This window comes from Zeus faber (genome assembly GCF_960531495.2).
Source record: "Zeus faber genome assembly, chromosome: 15".
NCBI lineage: Eukaryota > Metazoa > Chordata > Actinopteri > Zeiformes > Zeidae > Zeus > Zeus faber.
In genome coordinates, this window is record NC_137194.1 from 31104212 (window position 1) to 31123438 (window position 19227).

Sequence of the window (19227 nt, forward strand, 5' to 3'; positions counted from 1 at the left end):
GCGCAGCAATAGGGCATCACGAACAACCCTGAACAGTGACACAGTATGCGGTACAGTATGCTACATACAGTACAGTAGGTAGTGGAGCCTATGTGTATAGCTCAGTTAGGACCCCTGGTGAGGTCAGCATTGACAGTTCTTATGGCTTGCGGGAAGAAACTCCGTCTCAGTCTCTCTGTTCTCGCTGTGTGACTGCGGAGGCGCTTGCCTGACCGCAGCAGCTGAAACAGTCCGTTGTTGGGGTGATGAGGATCCTTCATGATCCTACGGGCTCTGCTACTACACCTCCTGGTGTATAACTCCTGCAAGGGGGGGAGGGTAGTTCCAGTGGTACGTTCAGCTGAACGCACCACCCTCTGCAGGGCCCGCCTGTCCTGGGCAGTACAGTTCCCAAACCAGGCAGTGATGTTGCCTGTCAGGATGCTCTCCACTGCTCCAGAGTAGAAGGACTTGAGGATCCTCACCGAGACCCGGAATTTCCTCAGCTGCCTGAGGTGGTAAAGACGCTGCCTCGCCTTTCTCACCAGAGTGTCTGTGTGTACAGTCCATGTTAAATCCTCTGTGATGTGGACTCCCAGATATGTTGATCTGATTGTTTTTATTAGATTAGATTAGATTAGATTAGATTCAACTTTATTGTCACTAGCAGAGTACAGGTACAGAACCAATGAAATGCAGTTGACGTCTAACCAGAAGTGCAAAAGAAGCATTTAAATACCAAAGTGCTATTTGAGTACAGTGTTTCTGTGCAGTTATGTAGGCAAAAGATATGTATTATGTACAACAGTGTAAGGTTATAAATACAGGTTTGTCAGGAGTATAGGGGGATTATGTACAGAGAGTATACATATACATTTTATATAAATACTATATATATACATGTAGTATATCTATGTATATTGTGCAGGTTTTGGTCAGGTTATGGAATATAAAAAAAAAGTTTAGTTAAAAAAAGTATTGTGCAGTTTTTTAGGTGATAGCAGTGCACGGGCAATTGATGAAACAGTGCAGTAGTGAGTGTAAACAGTTACACAGTGCAAGGCAGTAAATGTAAACAGGTGAACATTGCAGAAAGTGAGATGCAACAGGTAAGCAAGTAACAACAGGTAAGCAGGTAACCATTTAAAAGTCCAGTGATAGAGGGAGGGTGGGGGTTTATTCAACAGTGTTACAGCCTCTGGAAAGAAGCTGTACTTGAGCCTGCTGGTACGGGAGAGCAGGCTCCTGTATCACTTGCCAGATGGGAGAAGGGTGAAAAGTCCATGGTTAGGGTGGGTGTCATCCTTGACAATGGATTTGGCTTTGTTTAAACATCGGTCATGGTATGTGTTGTGGATGGGGGGAGTATACAGCCAATAGTCTTCTGGGCATAGTTCACTACTCTTTGTAGTGCCTTGCCGTCGGCAACGTTGCAGTTACCATACCAGACAGAGACGCAGTTTGTAAGTATGCTTTCAGTGATACAGTGGTTGAAGTCCGATAGAATCCTGGGACAAAGCTGTTCTTTCTTAAGGGTCTGTAGTAAGTGAAGGCGCTGATGCGCCTTCTTCACCAGACTGGAGGAGTTGAGTTACCAAGAGAGATTTTCTGTGATGTGGACCCCAAGGAACTTAAAGGTAGACACACAAACCTCAGCACCGCTGATATGGAGGGGTGTGTGTGCCCTGCTCCTGGTTCTTCTGAAGTCCACAATGATCTCCTTGGTCTTCTTGGTGTTGAGTTCCAGGTTATTGTTTTTACACCATGTAGTTAGATGTTGAACCTCATCCCTATATGCTGTTTCATCCTCTTCTCTGATCAGGCCCACCACAGTAGTGTCATCTGCAAACTTGATTATGGCATTGAAGCCATAAACAGGGGCGCAGTCGTGAGTGAAGAGAGAGTAGAGCAGAGGGCTCAACACACAACCCTGCGGCACACCAGTGTTCAGGGTGATAGTGGAGGAGGAGAGACTCCCCAATTTAACAGCTGTAGTAAGGAAGTCCATAATCCAGTTGCAGAGTGAGTTGCTGATGCCAAGCTGGCTGAGCTTGGAGATCAGCTTGGAGGGGATCACGGTGTTCAATGCAGTGTGTGTGTGCAATAAACAGCATTCTAACATATGTTTTGGGGCTATCCAGGTGGGTGAGTGCTAGATGGAGCACTGTGGAGATAGCATCCTCTGTTGATCGGTTGTGTCGGTAGGCAAATTAGTACGGGTCCAGTGAAGGGGGCAGGCAGGCTTTCAGATGTGAGAGGACCAGCCTCTCAAAACATTTTGCAATGATGGGTGTCAGTGCAACAAGGCGGAAATCGTTCAGTTCTTTGGCTGTAGAGTGTTTAGGCACCGGAACAATGGTGGCAGATTTAAAACTGTGGGGGACTGTTGATTTGGCTAGTGACATGTTGAAGCGCAGGCTCGCACACACGCCTGGGGACTCCATCAGGGCCAGCAGCTTTCCGAGCATTCACCCTGCTCAGGATGTCGCAGACCTTTGAGGTGGAGAATTGAAATGTGTCCTCAGAGGAGTTGAAGTGCTCTTCAATCCTTTCCTTGTAGTTGTTTTTAGCCCTGTATATTCCTTTCCTCGGGTTGGATCTGGCAGAGCTGTAGGCCTCCTGGTCTCCCAAACCTGAAGGCTGCATTATTCCTCTATTGTACTGTGAGGGAAAAATTATTACGATCAACTATTTTGAATGAGGACAAAGGCCTCTACCTCCAAAAGGGGGTAAACATTTGTGTCTGTCCCCCCAGGAACCCCCCAGAGGTCATGTAAAGAGAAATGTTTTTCTCCTACAATGTCAATTCTAATATGAAAGAATCAGATCACACGTGGCCTGTTTACCTTCTATAGAGATGGGGGACACCTAGAAGTGCATTGTCATGCAACCCCCATTCTGCCTGGTCAAGTTTGCAAGTACCTGTTATTTCCCTTGTCTAGGAAGGGGGGGCACCCAGGAAGACAGTTGGGGGGTGGGCGCAGACCTGTTGGAGACCTCTGACCCAAACCACACCCTGCTCTCTTGTATAAAGCCTCCTGTCTTTCTCTGTGATGTTAGATTGATCCCAGCGCTGCTTTGGAGCAGTACTGAATCTCTCTTTATTCTGCAGAATAAATAATCTTGGATACTCTCAGTTTTGTCTTCTTGTAGCGGGCAGATTAACCTCACCGATCATTGCGGAAGAATTTCCTTCACAGTTTGGCCTTGTCGGCAGGATCTCTGCTTGCCTCTGTTGGACCTCTTCATGCCCAGGTTGTGTGCACAACAGCAGGCAGGAACTGACCGTAGAGATATCGGTAGAACGAGTCGTCTGGCATGACTGGCAGATCCAGCAGAGAGCAACACGAGATCTTGGAACAAATTAAGGTGAGGACTAACTGAGATATTGTCGATCGAGAAGATCGAAGTAGAAGCTATTGTTATTAATAGCTCTGAGTAATTAATTAATTTATTTTTTACTCAGAAACCATACCCCTCACATAGACGTATGGCCTGTTACGTGCGGCGTAATCAGGAAGGGTAGTGGATATATCGGTCTAAAAAACCGTGGATGTGGCCAATATTGTATCAATCGAGATGATCATGGGTTTTTTGTTTGTTTATCTTTATTTATTTTTTAATATATATGTATGTTTTATTCAATAATAACTCAACATTATTGAATACATAATATTATAGAGTATTGTTGATTCCTCCTAGCAGGAGCGTTGAGGAACTTCTGGTGTTGTAGAAATACAATAAATGTAATCAATAACTAGAGTAAAATTTATTATAAAGAAAGAGGGAATAAAAATAAAATCAAAGACAATAATAATAATTGTTATTATCATAATTGTAATTATTGTTTTGTTTATTGTTTTTTACTATTTTGCTTAGATTTCATTTTGGAGGTATTGATAATCCAGCTATGCGACATACTTTCTAACTAGTTTCAGTAACTTTTAATTAGTTAGGAGAACGGAGTTCAAGGGCCCACTGTGTGACTCTATTTGCAGTATAATACACTTTCACATAAATCCTGTGTGATCAAATTGGTGTCTGGCCGATTGATCACTCTGGAACACGTATGGATGAGAAGTCAGTTCGGAGAGACAGTTTCTTGGGCTTTGTTGAGCCTCCTGGCTGATAGAAATCTCAATGAACCAAGCTAATGTATAAACGCAAGATAAGCCTGGTATGTGTGCTGTACATAACATGTTAAACTAGTTTCACACGGGAGTCCTTGGTGTAAAGGTAGCATTATAATCTGAAATATCTGGTAGGATTGCTAGAAAGGATACCGTAAGGTTTTAAATGAATAAGGACATTTTTATTTTTTATTTTTTTTTAAATCTTGACAATGAAAGTGAGAAAGTTTGCCCATGATGCATTTGGGATTCTTTGTTTAGGATGAAACTTGGAGAAGAGTGCGCGTAAAAGTCATTTTAGTAAGATATTAGTTCAGCGGAGGAAGCTGCAGAACTGAATAATTTAACTAAAAGTCAAAGGTTGTACAACAGAGGTCTATGCTGTGGTAGTATGAATAGATATTGCACAGTTTGAACTGTTGGATTGTGTTTAGAGAGATGATTGTGATGTTGACAATAGTGTTGTGGTTTTAAGTTGCTGGAAAGTGTTTTTGGTTCATTAAATTGTTTTGGTAAGGTTAGGAGTATGGTGATTTTTGTTTTTTGAGAACTATAGTTGGTGCTTTGTTAATAGATTTTATGGAAAAGCATTCCAAAATTGGTAAAACTAAATTGATCAATATAAATTAAAAAGGAATTGCTTCCAAAATATGTTTTAAGACATCGCGGAGAGCACATATGATGCATAGGAGCAGCAGAAATTAAATAGTTTTTGGTTTATAAAGAGTTATTATTATTATTTTTTTTTTATTTACTTTATTTTTCCCTTTTGTGTTCTTGTGTCAAAGTGATCTGCTGGTTGAGATAAGATAATCCTTTATCTATCCCACAGTGGGATAGTCTGCAGTGTTACAGCGGTAACAAATTGAATGGCACAAAGCATTAGTAAATTGGTAATTCTATATCAAAGGATATGATAAATAACTAAATGGTATAGATTGAAGACTATACATTAAATCATGATATTGCATCAGTGAATTGTTAGTTTTGGTGTGATATACAACTGTGTTTGTATGTTTCAAATATTTACAGGTTACTTTTTGTTTTTCTCACTCGGGCTGGTGATTGTTTAAGTTGATCGAACAACATTATTAATACTATTAATTTTTATTTTTGTCTTCCTCTAGAAGTAATCTCGATGTGAGATTGAATAAGGTAGATGTTGGTATACAGTATAACATTTAACAAGTAGTTTAACAAAGAGGAATAATTGTTTTGTTTTGTATACAGGAGAGGTAATGGATTGTGTACTTTGCTTACTAAAAATTTAAACGCTTAAATAAATGTCAAGTACGTTGGCCATTTAGATGTTATTTATTTATTTATTTTTTAAATTTGGACATTCAAATTTTTTTAAGTTTAAACATGAAAATATCTTGCGATTTGAGTAATGTTGTAGTTATATAATGATGAATTAACCAACCCATCTATTCAGTGTTCTATTACCGCAGGTTTTAGGAAGCAGGAATCCACTGACTGTAGTTTTGACCAGTGTAGATGTGACAGCATCTGATTGAGAAAACTTGAAGGACTGACAAAGAGATCAGATCAAAGAGAATTGCTCTACAAATGAGTAAAGGCCATAACATGTCCAGCATTCAAAGGTCCTTGTACATAATTGATGTTATTACTATTTGTATTTAACTGATTTGCAAATTTGATTATTTAATAGGCTCAATTGGAATTATTTTGAGATGATATGCATGAAAGTATATAAAAAGGAGACCTTGATTGAATTTAGCTCTATATCCCATATCAAGCTCAATCGTATAACATTTACATTTAGTAGACGCTTTTATCCAAAGCGACTTACAATTGTTCAAACACTGACGGATGCAGCCATCAGTAGCAATTAGGGGTTAAGTGTCTTGCTCAAGGACACTACAGCATGCTAGCAGGAGGAGCCTGGGATCCAACCAGCAACCTTTAGATTACTAGACCACCAGCTCTACCTCCAGAGCTACCATCCCCACAAAAGCATCAAATATTATAGAGTGCATTATAGAACCAGAATAATTCTTGATTAGTTCTTATTTTAAAATGACATTCTAGTTGTCTAGTCTAGTTGTTGAAACAATCTTTAGAAGCTGAGTTAAGGATTACTGTGTTAACACTCAGGGACACTGTTGTCAGAGCACCCTGGAGTGATTATCTTTATGACACTGCTTCTTACAGTGGTAGACTTTTCCTTTCATCATATGATAATGTATGAGAACAATACATTAAGCACCTTAAGGGTTTTTCACACAAGACCAAAAGCCTGATATCCTGCTGAGAGACTTGCCTACTCCTGCATTTCCGAGAAGGTCTGTGAAAACTCACTTTGCTCACAAATTTTTCACTTTGCTTACTCCAACTTCTCTTCTTCACTCTTAGGGAGCTTCACACGGTGGCACGGTGGCGCAGTGGCGCAGTGCATTGCACTGCTGCCTCACAGCAAGAAGGTCCTGGGTTCAATTCCCGCCTGGGGCGCTGTTGGCACGGTGCGCCGGCGGGTTATCTCCCAAATAGAAGCCTTTCTGTGTGGAGTTTGCATGTTCTCCCCGTGCTCACATGGGGTTTCCTCCACCTCACGTCAGTAAGGACATGCACCCATCATTGTCTGACCAGCAATGGACAATTATCCCCTGGGCGCGTCCACGTATGCTGCCCACTGCTCCTGGCTGTGCCCCCGGAGTAAGGACAAGCCAGGATGGGTCAAAAGCAGAGAATCCATTTCACCGGCCACCATCAAAGCGTGTGTGCGCAAGCATGTGTTGCGTGACTAATAAAGACTGTTTCTTCTTTCACATGATTACTTGACAGTGATAGATCTTGTGGCTTCGCCCAGATCTTGCTACTGAAGTTCTTGAAAAGTTCAACAACAATGATTTTGAACTCATGAGTACAACAAAAGGAGGGTTTCTGTTTTGGTTTGTTTGTCCGTCATCTGTTTTTGTATAAAACAGTGTGTGTCTATCTTTGTAAAACATTTGTGTTTGTGTTTCTATCTGTGGTTTGTTTTTATTTTTGATTACATGAATATGTACAGGCAAGTGAGATACGGTGCGGCGTACCTGTTTGATGAGACATACAGAACATCTGTTTAATGTTGTGATGTCATAACCCCCCCATTTTGATCGTCCTATTTGTGTTGTTTACATTAATGTACTTGACCCCATCCCTATAGGAAATGTTGGAGCCAATGCAGCCAACAAAGCCGCCGTACCCAATTTATGCTCTGTCTAATGATGGTTGTCTCCTCCACAGATGACGACACAGGCTCACTAACTTGTTTTCTTTTTCCTTTACTCAAAGGCATCCTGCACTAAATTATTGGATTGGCAGAGCCGCTTGGTACAGTATGTACTGAGTGGTATCTTTCCCACAAGTTTTTTTTTTTTTCATTGTTTTACTTGTTTGACATATGGTAGGTACCATTTGTCAAATAGGAGGGATATAGTTAGAGAATTAAGTAAACATAATGATTGTGCTTAGAACAATGCAGGAACCTCATGATGGACTTATCAAGCTGACGCTTTGTCATGATTAAAATATTGTTTGGTGATAATTGACATGTTTTTCAGAATGGAATCCCAGTAAAGGTAAGCTCTACTGAGTTTTTATTCCTGTCATTAGTGATGATGGTTTTGCGAGGACGATCACATGGTGCGACACGACTGTCCCTGCATGAATTTCTGACCAGGAGACCAATGCCGTTAAGTATGTCTTCTGTTGACAAAAGCCACATATGAATTACATCACGTAAACCAGTAGTGATCACATTGTCCAGTTTAGTATTTATCATTGTTAGATTTACTTTATTAATGGATTGTGTCGATGGGATTATGTTCAGACAACATTCGAGAAATCGTTCTAGGAAAATTTGAAAAGCGTTTGATAAGCATAATTTACACACTGTCGGTTGTTTTGTAGCCTAATCGAGATTCTATGGACATAATTTCCTACATATTAGACATTTTGATAATATTATTGTTACACTGGGGTGCATACATAAACCTTTGTGCGGAGTCTGTAGTCGGTTATTCAACATAACTGTTTGAGAAATTACAGAATTATTCCACGTACCCTATTTTACATTCATGGCCCTAGACGAAACAATGTTGTCAAAATGTGTGTCTCTCACCCAAGTGTTTAAGTCTATGTGCCCAGGTCAAAGCAGCCTACCCGTCCCACTCGAAGGACCACTACACCACCTCTGACCAGGTAGCTGGGTAGGATTGTAGGCGCCCGTCTATATTAGCGCCCGTAGGTACATCTACAGCTTTTAAGTGGTTAAATATCATACATTATAGGTTAAACAAGAATTAACTTCGATCCGTTTGATGGTTCTCCAGAATCGCATGGTACTAGACATAGTGAGTGAGGCTCAAGGAGGTGTATGTGCCATGATAGGTGAGTCATGCTGTACATACATTCCTGCCAATGATGTAGAATCAGAAAATGTGTCTTTAGCCATACAAGCTATGAAAGAGTTACGTGATGATTTAATGAAAGATCAAGCTAACACTTGGGATCCATTTGCTTGGCTAAGAAATGCACTGGGGCCTTAAATTAGAATCAGAATCAGAATCAGAAATACTTTAATAATCCCAGGGGGAAATTTCTACGCTCATAAAGATATTGATACCTGTAGTGATAATGCGTTTAATGCTATGTTGCTGTCTAGCCTGTATAGTACCTATCTTTCGTAAGATTATTACTAATATGGTGACTAGATGAGTGGAAACCACCTTTTAATAGCGAACAGGTTGAGACGCTGAGATGCTGAAATATGGAGATGTTTTGTCTAATCATGTTTATCGTTACTTATAGCATGTGTTAGTCATTACGTGCACAACGCATTTTGCTGTTGTCATTATTGAGTGATAACCATTGATTAATCTGCATAGCATTATGTATTAGTGAAATCTCTATGTTTGCATTATGTGATTCATGATAAATTTCCTTCTGTGTCTGTGTTTTCTAGTTAGAATTGTAAAATGGCCACACAGGATTTTTCCTCTGTATGACCAGGGGTTTTTGTCCTGTGCGTTGTCATAGTATAGTAGATAACCCTTACTGGTCTTTTACTTTTCTCCAGCCAAATGTGAGAAGAGAGGTTTGGCCAATTTGAGGTGGAGATATCCTGGAATTATATCTGGAATTGGTTACGAGTTCATATAGTTAAATTTAGTATTAGATGCGGATATTTTTTACCAGTAGATTCCAATAAGATAGAATTGAATGATATCTCTGAAGTATAATTGTATTGTATCCAAATTACATTATATGGAATTTAGCATTATTACATTTTCCTTATGGTGTTGTTCCAGTAGGAACAAGAGGAGGAAGTGTGAGGGAAAAATGATTACAATCAACTATTTTGAATGAGGACAAAGGCCTCTACCTCCAAAAGGGGGTTTGAAAACATTTGTGTCTGTCCCCCCAGGAACCCCCCAGAGTTCATGTAAAGAGAAATGTTTTGCTCCTACAATGTCAATTCTAATATGAAAGAATCAGATCACACGTGGCCATCTCTATAGAGATGGGGACACCAATTCAGTATGATACTTAGGAGTTATTTAGTCAGAAAACCATATCAATGCTAATCTCATTCTCCCGGAAGGCCTTCTTTTTGCTATTTCAATAGGAATGTCATGAAATCTGACGTGTTCGATTTCCTCCACAATATTGGGATTTAATCAAAATAATAGTGTTAATAGTAATTTATGAGAAAAGGAAAGCTTGGAATTTAAGATTAAATGAAGATGTAGTCAGCGGTGGAAAGTACTTGCACAAATACTTTGTTACAGTACTTAAGTACATTTTTCACGCACGGTTACGCAGTGCGTTTTTTTGTTCCATTAAATTACAATAAATACATCCACAATAAAAACACATTGTTATTATTGGTTTTGTTTGGAGAAACGGGGATGCACAGTTGATTGCACAGTGAGCAGCACCACCAACCTTTTATTGTTTCATTTTTTTTAAAGGTTAAAAAAATGAGATATTTACGGGAAAATAAAAAACTGAGAGGATGGGGAAAGAAGGGTAAAATATGAGAGAATCCCAGGAAAAACAGCAGGTTTGACAGCTATGGATTCAGCAGAATATTTATACTGTAGGTGCAGTGTGAAGAGTTTAGTGGCATCTAGCCATGGTGTTGCAAATTGCAACCAACTGCATACCCCTCCCTATGGCGGTGCAACATGGAGGTGTGGTAGAGACGGTGTCTGTAAAACTCGCGAAAAAAGTGAAAGGCCCTCTCTAGCACCAGTGTTTGGTTTGTCTGTTCTGAGCTACTATAGAAGAAACATGGCAGTACAACATGGTGGTCTCCGTGAAGTGTACCTACCCCGTAGATAAAAATGGCTCATTCTAATGTAACGCTAACACAACAATTCTTATTTTTATGCGATTATACACAAATGAAAACATACGTATGAATAGTAAATTCCATTTCTGCCAAGTGCATTTTGTAAATTCTACACACTGCACCTTTAAACATGGAATGTATTTACTCCAATGTCACGTTTAACACGATTTACACAATTGAGTGTGTTATTCTGCTCCAGGATCTCAGTGCTGCCTTGGACACTGTTGACCATCATTTTTTACTAGCGACATTACAAAAATGGGTCGGCCTATCTGGCCCAGTTCTAAACTGGCTCAGAACCTACCTACAGGACACGCAGTTCTTGGTGTCCATTGGAGCTTTTGTCTCGAACAAAGTGGATATTATATCTGGAGTGCCCCAAGGTTCAATCAATTCTTGGACCATTATTGTTTAACCTCTAAATGCTCCCACTTGCACATAAAATTGCAGCTCATCTCATTTCTCTGTCTCTGGAGAGCAAAAATGAAGCCAGAAATCTGGGTGTATTCATAGATGGCGATCTAAATTTTAAGAGCCATATCAATCACATCACAATCATAATCTAGCCACTGGGGATGCACAACTCAGTCTATCAGTGCTGGTCCCAAGCCTGGATGAATAGAGAGGGTTGCGTCAGGAAGGGCATCCGGCGTAAAAACCATGCCAAATCAAACATGCAGATAACAAATCGGATTTCCATACCGGATTGCTCGAGGCCCAGGTTAACAACAACCGCCACCGGTACCGTTAGCCAACAGGCTGCCAGTGGAAATTGTGCAGCTGTCGGCCGAAGAAGAAGAAGAGGGAGAAGGCGTGTCAAGAGACAGCAGGAGAGGAAGAAGGGTAGGAGTTAGAGTTGGAGAGTTGAGAGTTGGAACTTTGAACGTTGGCACTATGAAGGGTAAAGAGAGAGAGCTGTCCGACATGATGACGGAAAAGGAAGGTAGATGTACTATGTGTACAAGAGACCAGGTGGAAGGGGAGTAAGGCCAGGACTATCGGAGCCGAGTACAAACTGTTCTACCATGGAGTGGATGGCAGGAGAAATCGGGTAGGGATGGTCTTGAAGGAAGAATATGTCAAGTGTTTTGGAGGTGACGAGAGTGTCGGACAGAGTGATGAGCATGAAGCTGGAAATTGATGGGGTGATAATGAATGTGGTCAGTGCATATGCTCCCCAAGTTGCGTGTGAGATGGAAGAGAAAGAATAATTCTTTAGTGAGTTTGATGTAGTGTTGGAGAGCGTCCCCAAGGGAGAGAGAGTGGTCGTTGGAGCTGATCTCAATGGGCATGTTGGCGAAGGGATCAGAGACATAGGTGACGAGAAGGTGATGGGTAGGTATGGTGTCAAGGAGAGGAATGTGGAAGGACGGATGGTGGTGGATTTCGCAAAAGGATGGAATTGCCTGTTGGGAATACATATTTCAAGAAGAGGAAGGAACAAAGGGTGACATACAAGAGTGGAGGAAGGTGCACACAGGTGGACTACATCTTATGCAGGAGGTTCAATCTGAAAGAGATTAGTGACTGCAAAGTGGTGGTAGGGGAATGTGTTGCTAGGCAGCATCGGATGGTGGTCTGTAGGATGACTCTGGAGGCCAAGAAGAGGAAGAGAGTGAAAGAAGAGCCAAAGATAAAATGGTTGAAGTTGAAAAAGGAGTGTTGCATGCAATTTAGGGAATAGGTAAGGCAGGTGTGAATGAACGGTAAGCAGATGATGAGGAAACAACTGCAGAAGTGGTGAGGGAGACAGCCAAGAAGGTACTCATGTATCATGCGGGAAGAGAAAGGAAGACAAGGACTCTTGGTGGTGGAATGAGGAAGTACAGGAAAGCATAGAGCAGAAGAGGTTGGCAAAGAAGAAATGGGATAGTCCGAAAGATGAAGAAAGTAGACAGCAGTACAAGCTGATGCGGTGCAAGGCAAAGAGAGAAGTGGCAAAGGAAAAGGCATACAACGAGTTGTATGAGCTTGGACAGTAAGGAAGGGAAAATGACTTGTACCGATTGGCAAGACAAAGCGACCAAGCTGGGAAGGATGTACAGCAGGTTAGGGTGATGAAGGATAATGATGGGAATGTGCTGACTAGTGAGGAGAGTGTGTTGAGAAGGTGGAAGGAGTACTTTGATGAATTGATGAATGAAGAAAATGAGAGGGAGAGAAGAGTGGATGATGTGGGGATAGCGGATGAAGAAGTGCAGCAAATTAGCAAGGATGATGTGAGAACAGCATTAAAGAAGATGAAGAGTGGAAAGGCAGTTGGCCCAGATGACATACCTGGGGAGGCATGGAAATGTTTAGGTGAGATGGCAGTGGCGTTCCTAACGAGACTGTTTAACACCATCCTGGAAGGGGAGAGAATGCCGGAGGAGTGGAGAAGAAGTGTACTGGTACCCATCTTCAAGAATAAGGGAGACGTACAGAGCTGTAATATTAACAGGGGAATAAAGTTGATCAGCCACAGCATGAAGCTATGGGAAAGGGTAGTTGGGGCTTGGTTTAGAGGAGAAGTGGGGATCAGTGAGCAGCAGTATGGTTTCATGCCAGGAAAGAGTACTACAGATGTTTGCTTTAAGAATGCTGATGGAAAAGTACAGGGAATGCCAGAGGGAGTTGCACCGCGTCTTTGTGGATTTAGAGAAAGCTTATGATAGGGTGCCAAAAGAGGAAGTGTGGTATTGCACGAGGAAGTCGGGGTGGCAGAGAAGTACCTAAGAGTGGTACAGGATATGTATGAGGGCAGTCAGACAGTAGTAAGGTGTGCAGTAGACATGACGAAGGCATTCAAAGTTGAGGTGGGATTGCATCAAGGATCAGCTCTGAGCCCTTTCTTGTTTGCAATGGTGATGGACAGGTTAACAGATGAGATCAGGCAGGAGTCTCCGTGGACTACGATGTTCGTGGATGACGTGATCTGTAGCGAGAGTAGGGAGCAGGTTGAGGAGAGCCTGGAGAAGTGGCGGCATGCATTAGAGAGAGGAGGAATGAAAGTCAGCAGAAGTAAGACAGAATACATGTGCCTGAATGGGAGGGAGGGTGGCAAATAGCTGAGAATGCAAGGAGTGGAGGTGGAGAAGGCGGATGAGTTCAAGTACTTGGGGTCGACCATCCAAAGCAGTGGAGAGTGCGGGAGAGAGGTGAAGAAGAGAGTACAGGCAGGGTGGAGTGGGTGGAGAAGAGGAGTGATCTGTGACAGAAGGGTTCCAGCAAGAGTGAAGGGGAAGGTCTATAGGACGGTAGTGAGACCAGATATGTTGTACGGTTTAGAGGCGGTGGCACTGACAAAAAGGCAGGTGGCTGAACTGGAGGTGGCAGAGTTGAGGATGTTGAGATTTTCATTGGGAGTGACAAAGATGGACAGGATTAAGAATGAGTATATTAGAGGGACAGCTCAGGTTGGACAGTTTGGTAAAAAAGTGAGAGAGGCGAGACTGAGATGGTTTGGACACGTGTGTTGGAGAGATGAGAGGTACATTGGGAGACGGATGCTGAGAATGGAGCTGCCAGGCAAGAGGAAATAAGGAAGGCCAAAGAGAAGGTTTATGGATGGGGTGAGGGAGGTCATACAGGCGGCTGGTGTAAGGGAGGAAGATGCGCAGAACAGAAGGTATTGAAGGCAGATGATCCGCTGTGGCGACCATAACGGGAGAAGCTGAAAGAAGAAGAAGAAGAAGAAGAAGAAGATCAATCACATCACAAAATCAGCCTTCTACGATCTAAAAAATATTTCAAAAGTAAGAGGCTTCCGGTCAAAAGCAGACTCTGAAAAATCCATACATTCATAACGAGTAGATAGGACTACTGTAATGGCCTATACACCAGCCACCCAAAATCAGCTGTGCAGTGGCTACAGTTAATCCAAAATGCGGCTGCACATGTTTTTACTGGGACTACAAAGTTTGAACACATTACACCTGTTTTTAGATTTCTACATTGGCTCCCTGTTAAAACTATGATTGATTTTAAAATTCTGCTACTCGTATATAAAGCTCTAAATCGCCTTGCACCTCAGTATATAAAATAAATGCTCATTACACATGAACCAGCAAGGACTCTCAGATCCACAGGCAGTGGTCTTTTAACCATCCCTCATACTAACTCTAAAGCAGGGGAGGCTGGCTTCTGTATCTATGCCCCAAGTAAATGGAACACCCTGCCTGAGGACCTGAGCGAGGCCCCCACACTGAACACTTTTAAAAAGCAGGTTAAAAACTTTGCTGTTCACTATGGTCTATGACTGCGTTCTGTGTGCGTGTGTGTTCTGTACATTGTGAGATGTGTGTGTGTGTGTGTGTTCTGTATGCTGTGAGATTTGTTTATTCTGCTCTGACTGTTCTCATGATTGCAGACATTTTATATATTTTATTTGATCAAATTTCTCTGTAAAGCACATTGTGTTGCCCTGGTATGAAATGCGCTTTATAAATAAAGTGTGACTTGTCTTGATTTCAGCGTCTTCAGCCAAGAGTTCCTCGATATAGACCAAATATGGTGGACTTCCCCCTTAGATGTCCACGCTCGACAGGAACCTTGTCACATGGGCTGCGGAAGTTTGTCTTCTTCATGTTTGTTTTTTCACCTGTGAGGTCCCCCTTAAATTCTGAATCCCGTAGGGACTAAGGATTACAATCAATAAACTAAAATCACTAAATAAATAAGATAATACACTGGGGCAAATAGCAACCAGTGTTTTATCTTATTTATTGATTTATTATTATTTACTCTTACCTGTACCTCTACTGTGTTTCATTCTCATTGCTGTTGCTGCTATAACACCTGAATTTCCCTCAGGGGATTCCCTCAGGTTTATCTTATTTTAGCACAGATTTAAAAAAAATATCCAAGCATATTTATTAGAAATATATTTTAAAAGACAGTTGACTCTTAAAATATTGAAATTGAATTTGTTTATTAAACAATTTCTTATAAACTATTTATGAAACAATGTGAATAGGCACTGGAGGCTCCTGTGAGCTACTTGTAGAAGTTGAATTGTTATAAACTTTGTTTGTGGACGGACTAATCGTAACAGAGGAAATCGGAGACAAATACTTTCGGTTAATTAAGTATATTGTACAAGAGGCATCAGTAATAACAGGCATCATAATAACACAAAAGAGTGCCACAGAGGAATTGCACAATTCTCACTGGAGATCTGAATTTTTTATACAGTTTTCTAGGAGTGGCGAAGCTGACGAGTCGTTGAGATGTCGGTCAGCAGATGTCGCGATGCCTCCTCATGGGTCCTGCTGATGAGACAGTTTCACTGACGGGGCAATTTAGTTGGGACAGATCATCTGTTGAAGTTCCCTTATCTGATGGTCGAGACATGTTGTCTTTCTCCTCTTCACATCTTCACAAGGTGACAAGGTGTCTTTTTTAGGACATGAACTCTATTTAGCCTTTATAAGAAAAGCAAAGTAGACATACCTTGTACAAAAGTTCCCGTCAAAAGTACACCAAAACATAGACATATAAAATTATAATAACACTACTGATGAAAGACAGTGACTCTTAGCACTTCTACTGTACCCTCTGTTGTCGAAAAAAATTATCCCAGCTATTATGTTAAAATAAACAGAAATCCTTCATGTTTGGGGTCAAATTGCCCTCAGCAATTTAAATATAGAAAAAATGACTGTTATTCTAAGTGTTACCCAAGTTTATACTTCAGAACATCAGCAAGGAAAGCAAAGCAATGAGTCAATCACAGAAAAAACACCAATAAAGATTATATAAAAACTCAACAAAACTGTGTGTCTGGTATGGGCCTGCTAACGTCCAGTATTAAGCCAACCTCAACAGGTCGTCAGAGCAGCAGAGAGGATCATCGACTGTGACCTCTCCACCCTTCAAGTCAAGTCAAGTCAAGTCAAGTCACACTTTATTTATAGAGCGCATTTCATACCAGGGCAACACAATGCGCTTTGCAAAGAAATACAAAAAAGAAAGACAACAAAGAAAGAGAGAACATATTGTCAGCCAGTCATTACAAAAGAATGCCCCTGAAACAACAGCAACAACAAAAGCAACAACAAAGACAACAAAAACAGCAATAAAAGCAACTCCAACCCCAGTGGCAGCAACAGAAAACAACAACAGCTGCAGCAACAGCCACAGAAACAGCAACAACGGCAGCAGCAACATCGACACCAGCAGCAGCAACAACAACAGCAGCAACGTACACGCAAAGACGTCACCGGAACCGGAAATTGAAAGGTCACTCAGGTTAGAGATGGTTAAGACGAACATCAGCAGTGTCAATACCAGCAGCAGACAACAGCAGCAACAAAAACAGCAACAGCAACAACGCACAAGCGAAGACGTCACCAGGACCGTAAGTGGTAGCTCTCACCAGAACCAGAAATCTCCTCATCTGTATTGAGTCAACAGTGTGTACCATCTCATATCAGCGAAGTAAAGCACAGCAAAGACGTCACCGGAACCGGAAGTGGTAGTCCTCACCAGAATCGGAAATTCCAACTGTGTGCACCATCTCATCTTAATCTAGTCATGGTGCTTTAATTAGCGTCTCTAAGTTACGGGTGAAATTTCCAAACAGACCTCGGGAGGGAGATCCTGTTGGCTTTCTCTCTCTCTCTAAAAACACACCCTTCTTATGATCCTCTAAGTGGAATATCACAACAGAAACAACCACAGCAACAAAAATAGCAGCAACATCAACCCCAGCAGCAACAACAGCAAAACCAAGCAGGAGTAACAACAGCAACGCGCATGCAAAGGCCTCACCGGAACCAGAAGTGGTAGCTCTCACCGGAACTGGAAAAGTCACTCAGGTTAGAGATGTTAGAGATGTTGAGTTGAGGTACAAAGTTTGAGATATTAAAAATAGGGTATAAGGTAAGAGATGGTTAAGTTTAGGTATAAGTCTAGGGATTATTATGTTTAGGTATAATGTTCGAGATGATTAGGTTAAGGAATAATGTCAGAGATGGTTAAGTTTAGGTATAAGGTTAGCAGCGGCAACGACAACACCAGCAGCAATGACAACACTAGCAGCTACGGTACCAGCAGCAACAATAGCAGCAGCAAAAACAGCAGCACCAGCAGCAGCGACAGCGCACAAGCGAAGACGTCACCGGAACTGGAAGTGGTAGCTCTCACCGGAACCAGAAATCTCCTCATCTGTATTGAGTCAACAGTGTGTACCATCTCATCTCAATGAAGTAACGCAGAGCAAAGACGTCACCGGAACCGGAAGTGGTAGCCCTCACGGGAAACGGGAATTTCAACTCTGTGCACCGTCTCATCTTAATTCAGTCACGGTCCTTTAATTAGCGTCCCTAAATTACGGGTCAAGTTTTTCATTCTGACCTCGGGAGGGAGATTCTTTTGACTATCTCTCCGAAGACACACCCTTTTTATACTCCTCCCACTGTAATATCACAACAGAAACTATAAGAACAGCAACAGAAATAACAACAGTAGCAGCAGCAGCCACAAAACAACAACAGCAGCAGCAACAAAAATACAGTTAAGTTGAGGTGGGTAGAGGTGTTTAAGTTATGGTATAGGGTTAGAGATGCTTAATTTTAGCCACAAGGTAAGCGAGGGTTGAGTTTAGGTATAAGTTTAGCAGCAGCCACAGCACCAATAACACAGACTGACAGACAGACAGACAGACAGACAGATAGACAGACAGACAGATAGACGTCAATCAGTCAGTCGTAGACTGTAGCGAACAGCAAGGTTTTTAACCTGCTTTTAAAAGTATTCAGTGTGGGGGGTCTCTCTCAGGTCCCTCGGTAGAGTGTTCCATTTACTTTGGGCATAGATACAGAAAGCAGCTTCTCCTCCTTTAGAGTTGGTACGAGGGATAGTTAAAAGACCACTGCCTGTGGACCTGAGAGTTCTTGCTGGTTTGTGTATAATTACCACTTATTTTATATACTGAGGTGCCATTATATACATATTATATACATTATATACAAGGCCATTTATAGCTTTATATACAAGTAGCAGAATCTTAAAATCAATTCTAGTTTTGACGGGGAGCCAATGTCGAGCTCTAAGAACAGATGTGATATGTTCAAACTTTTTTGTCCCAGTGAGAACGTGTGCAGCCGCATTTTGGATCAACTGTAGCCGCTGCACAGCTGATTTTGGGAGGCCGGTGAATAGGCCATTACAGTAGTCCAATCTACTCATTATGAATGCATGGGTTAATTTGTCGGAGTCTGCTTTTGACAGGAAGCCTCTTAATTTTGAAATGTTTTTTAGATGGTAGAAGACTGATTTTGTGATTTGATTTATATGACTTGAAATTTAGATTGCCGTCTATGATTACACCCAGATCTTTGGCTTCATTTTTGCTCTCCAGGGACAGAGAACTAAGATGGGCTGCAATTTTCTGTCTTTGAGCCTTTGCACCAAAGATGAGTATTTCTGTTTTGTTTTTGTTCAGTTGTAAAATGTTCTTTGACATCCATGCATTAATATCTTTAATACACTGAGTGAGGGAGTGTATGGGGAGTAGGTCATCAGGAGATAGGGATAAGAAAGTTGTGAATCATCTGCATAATTATGGTAATTTATTTTGTGTTTCTTTACAATATGTGCCAGTGGAAGCATATAGAGGTGAAACAATAATGGTCCCAGAATCAAACCTTGGGGTACTCCACATACAATATCCACTTTGTTTGACACAAAATCTCCCATGGACACAAAGAACTGCCTGTCCTGTAGGTAGGTTTTAAACCAATTTAGAACCGGGCCAGATAGGCCGACCCATTTTTG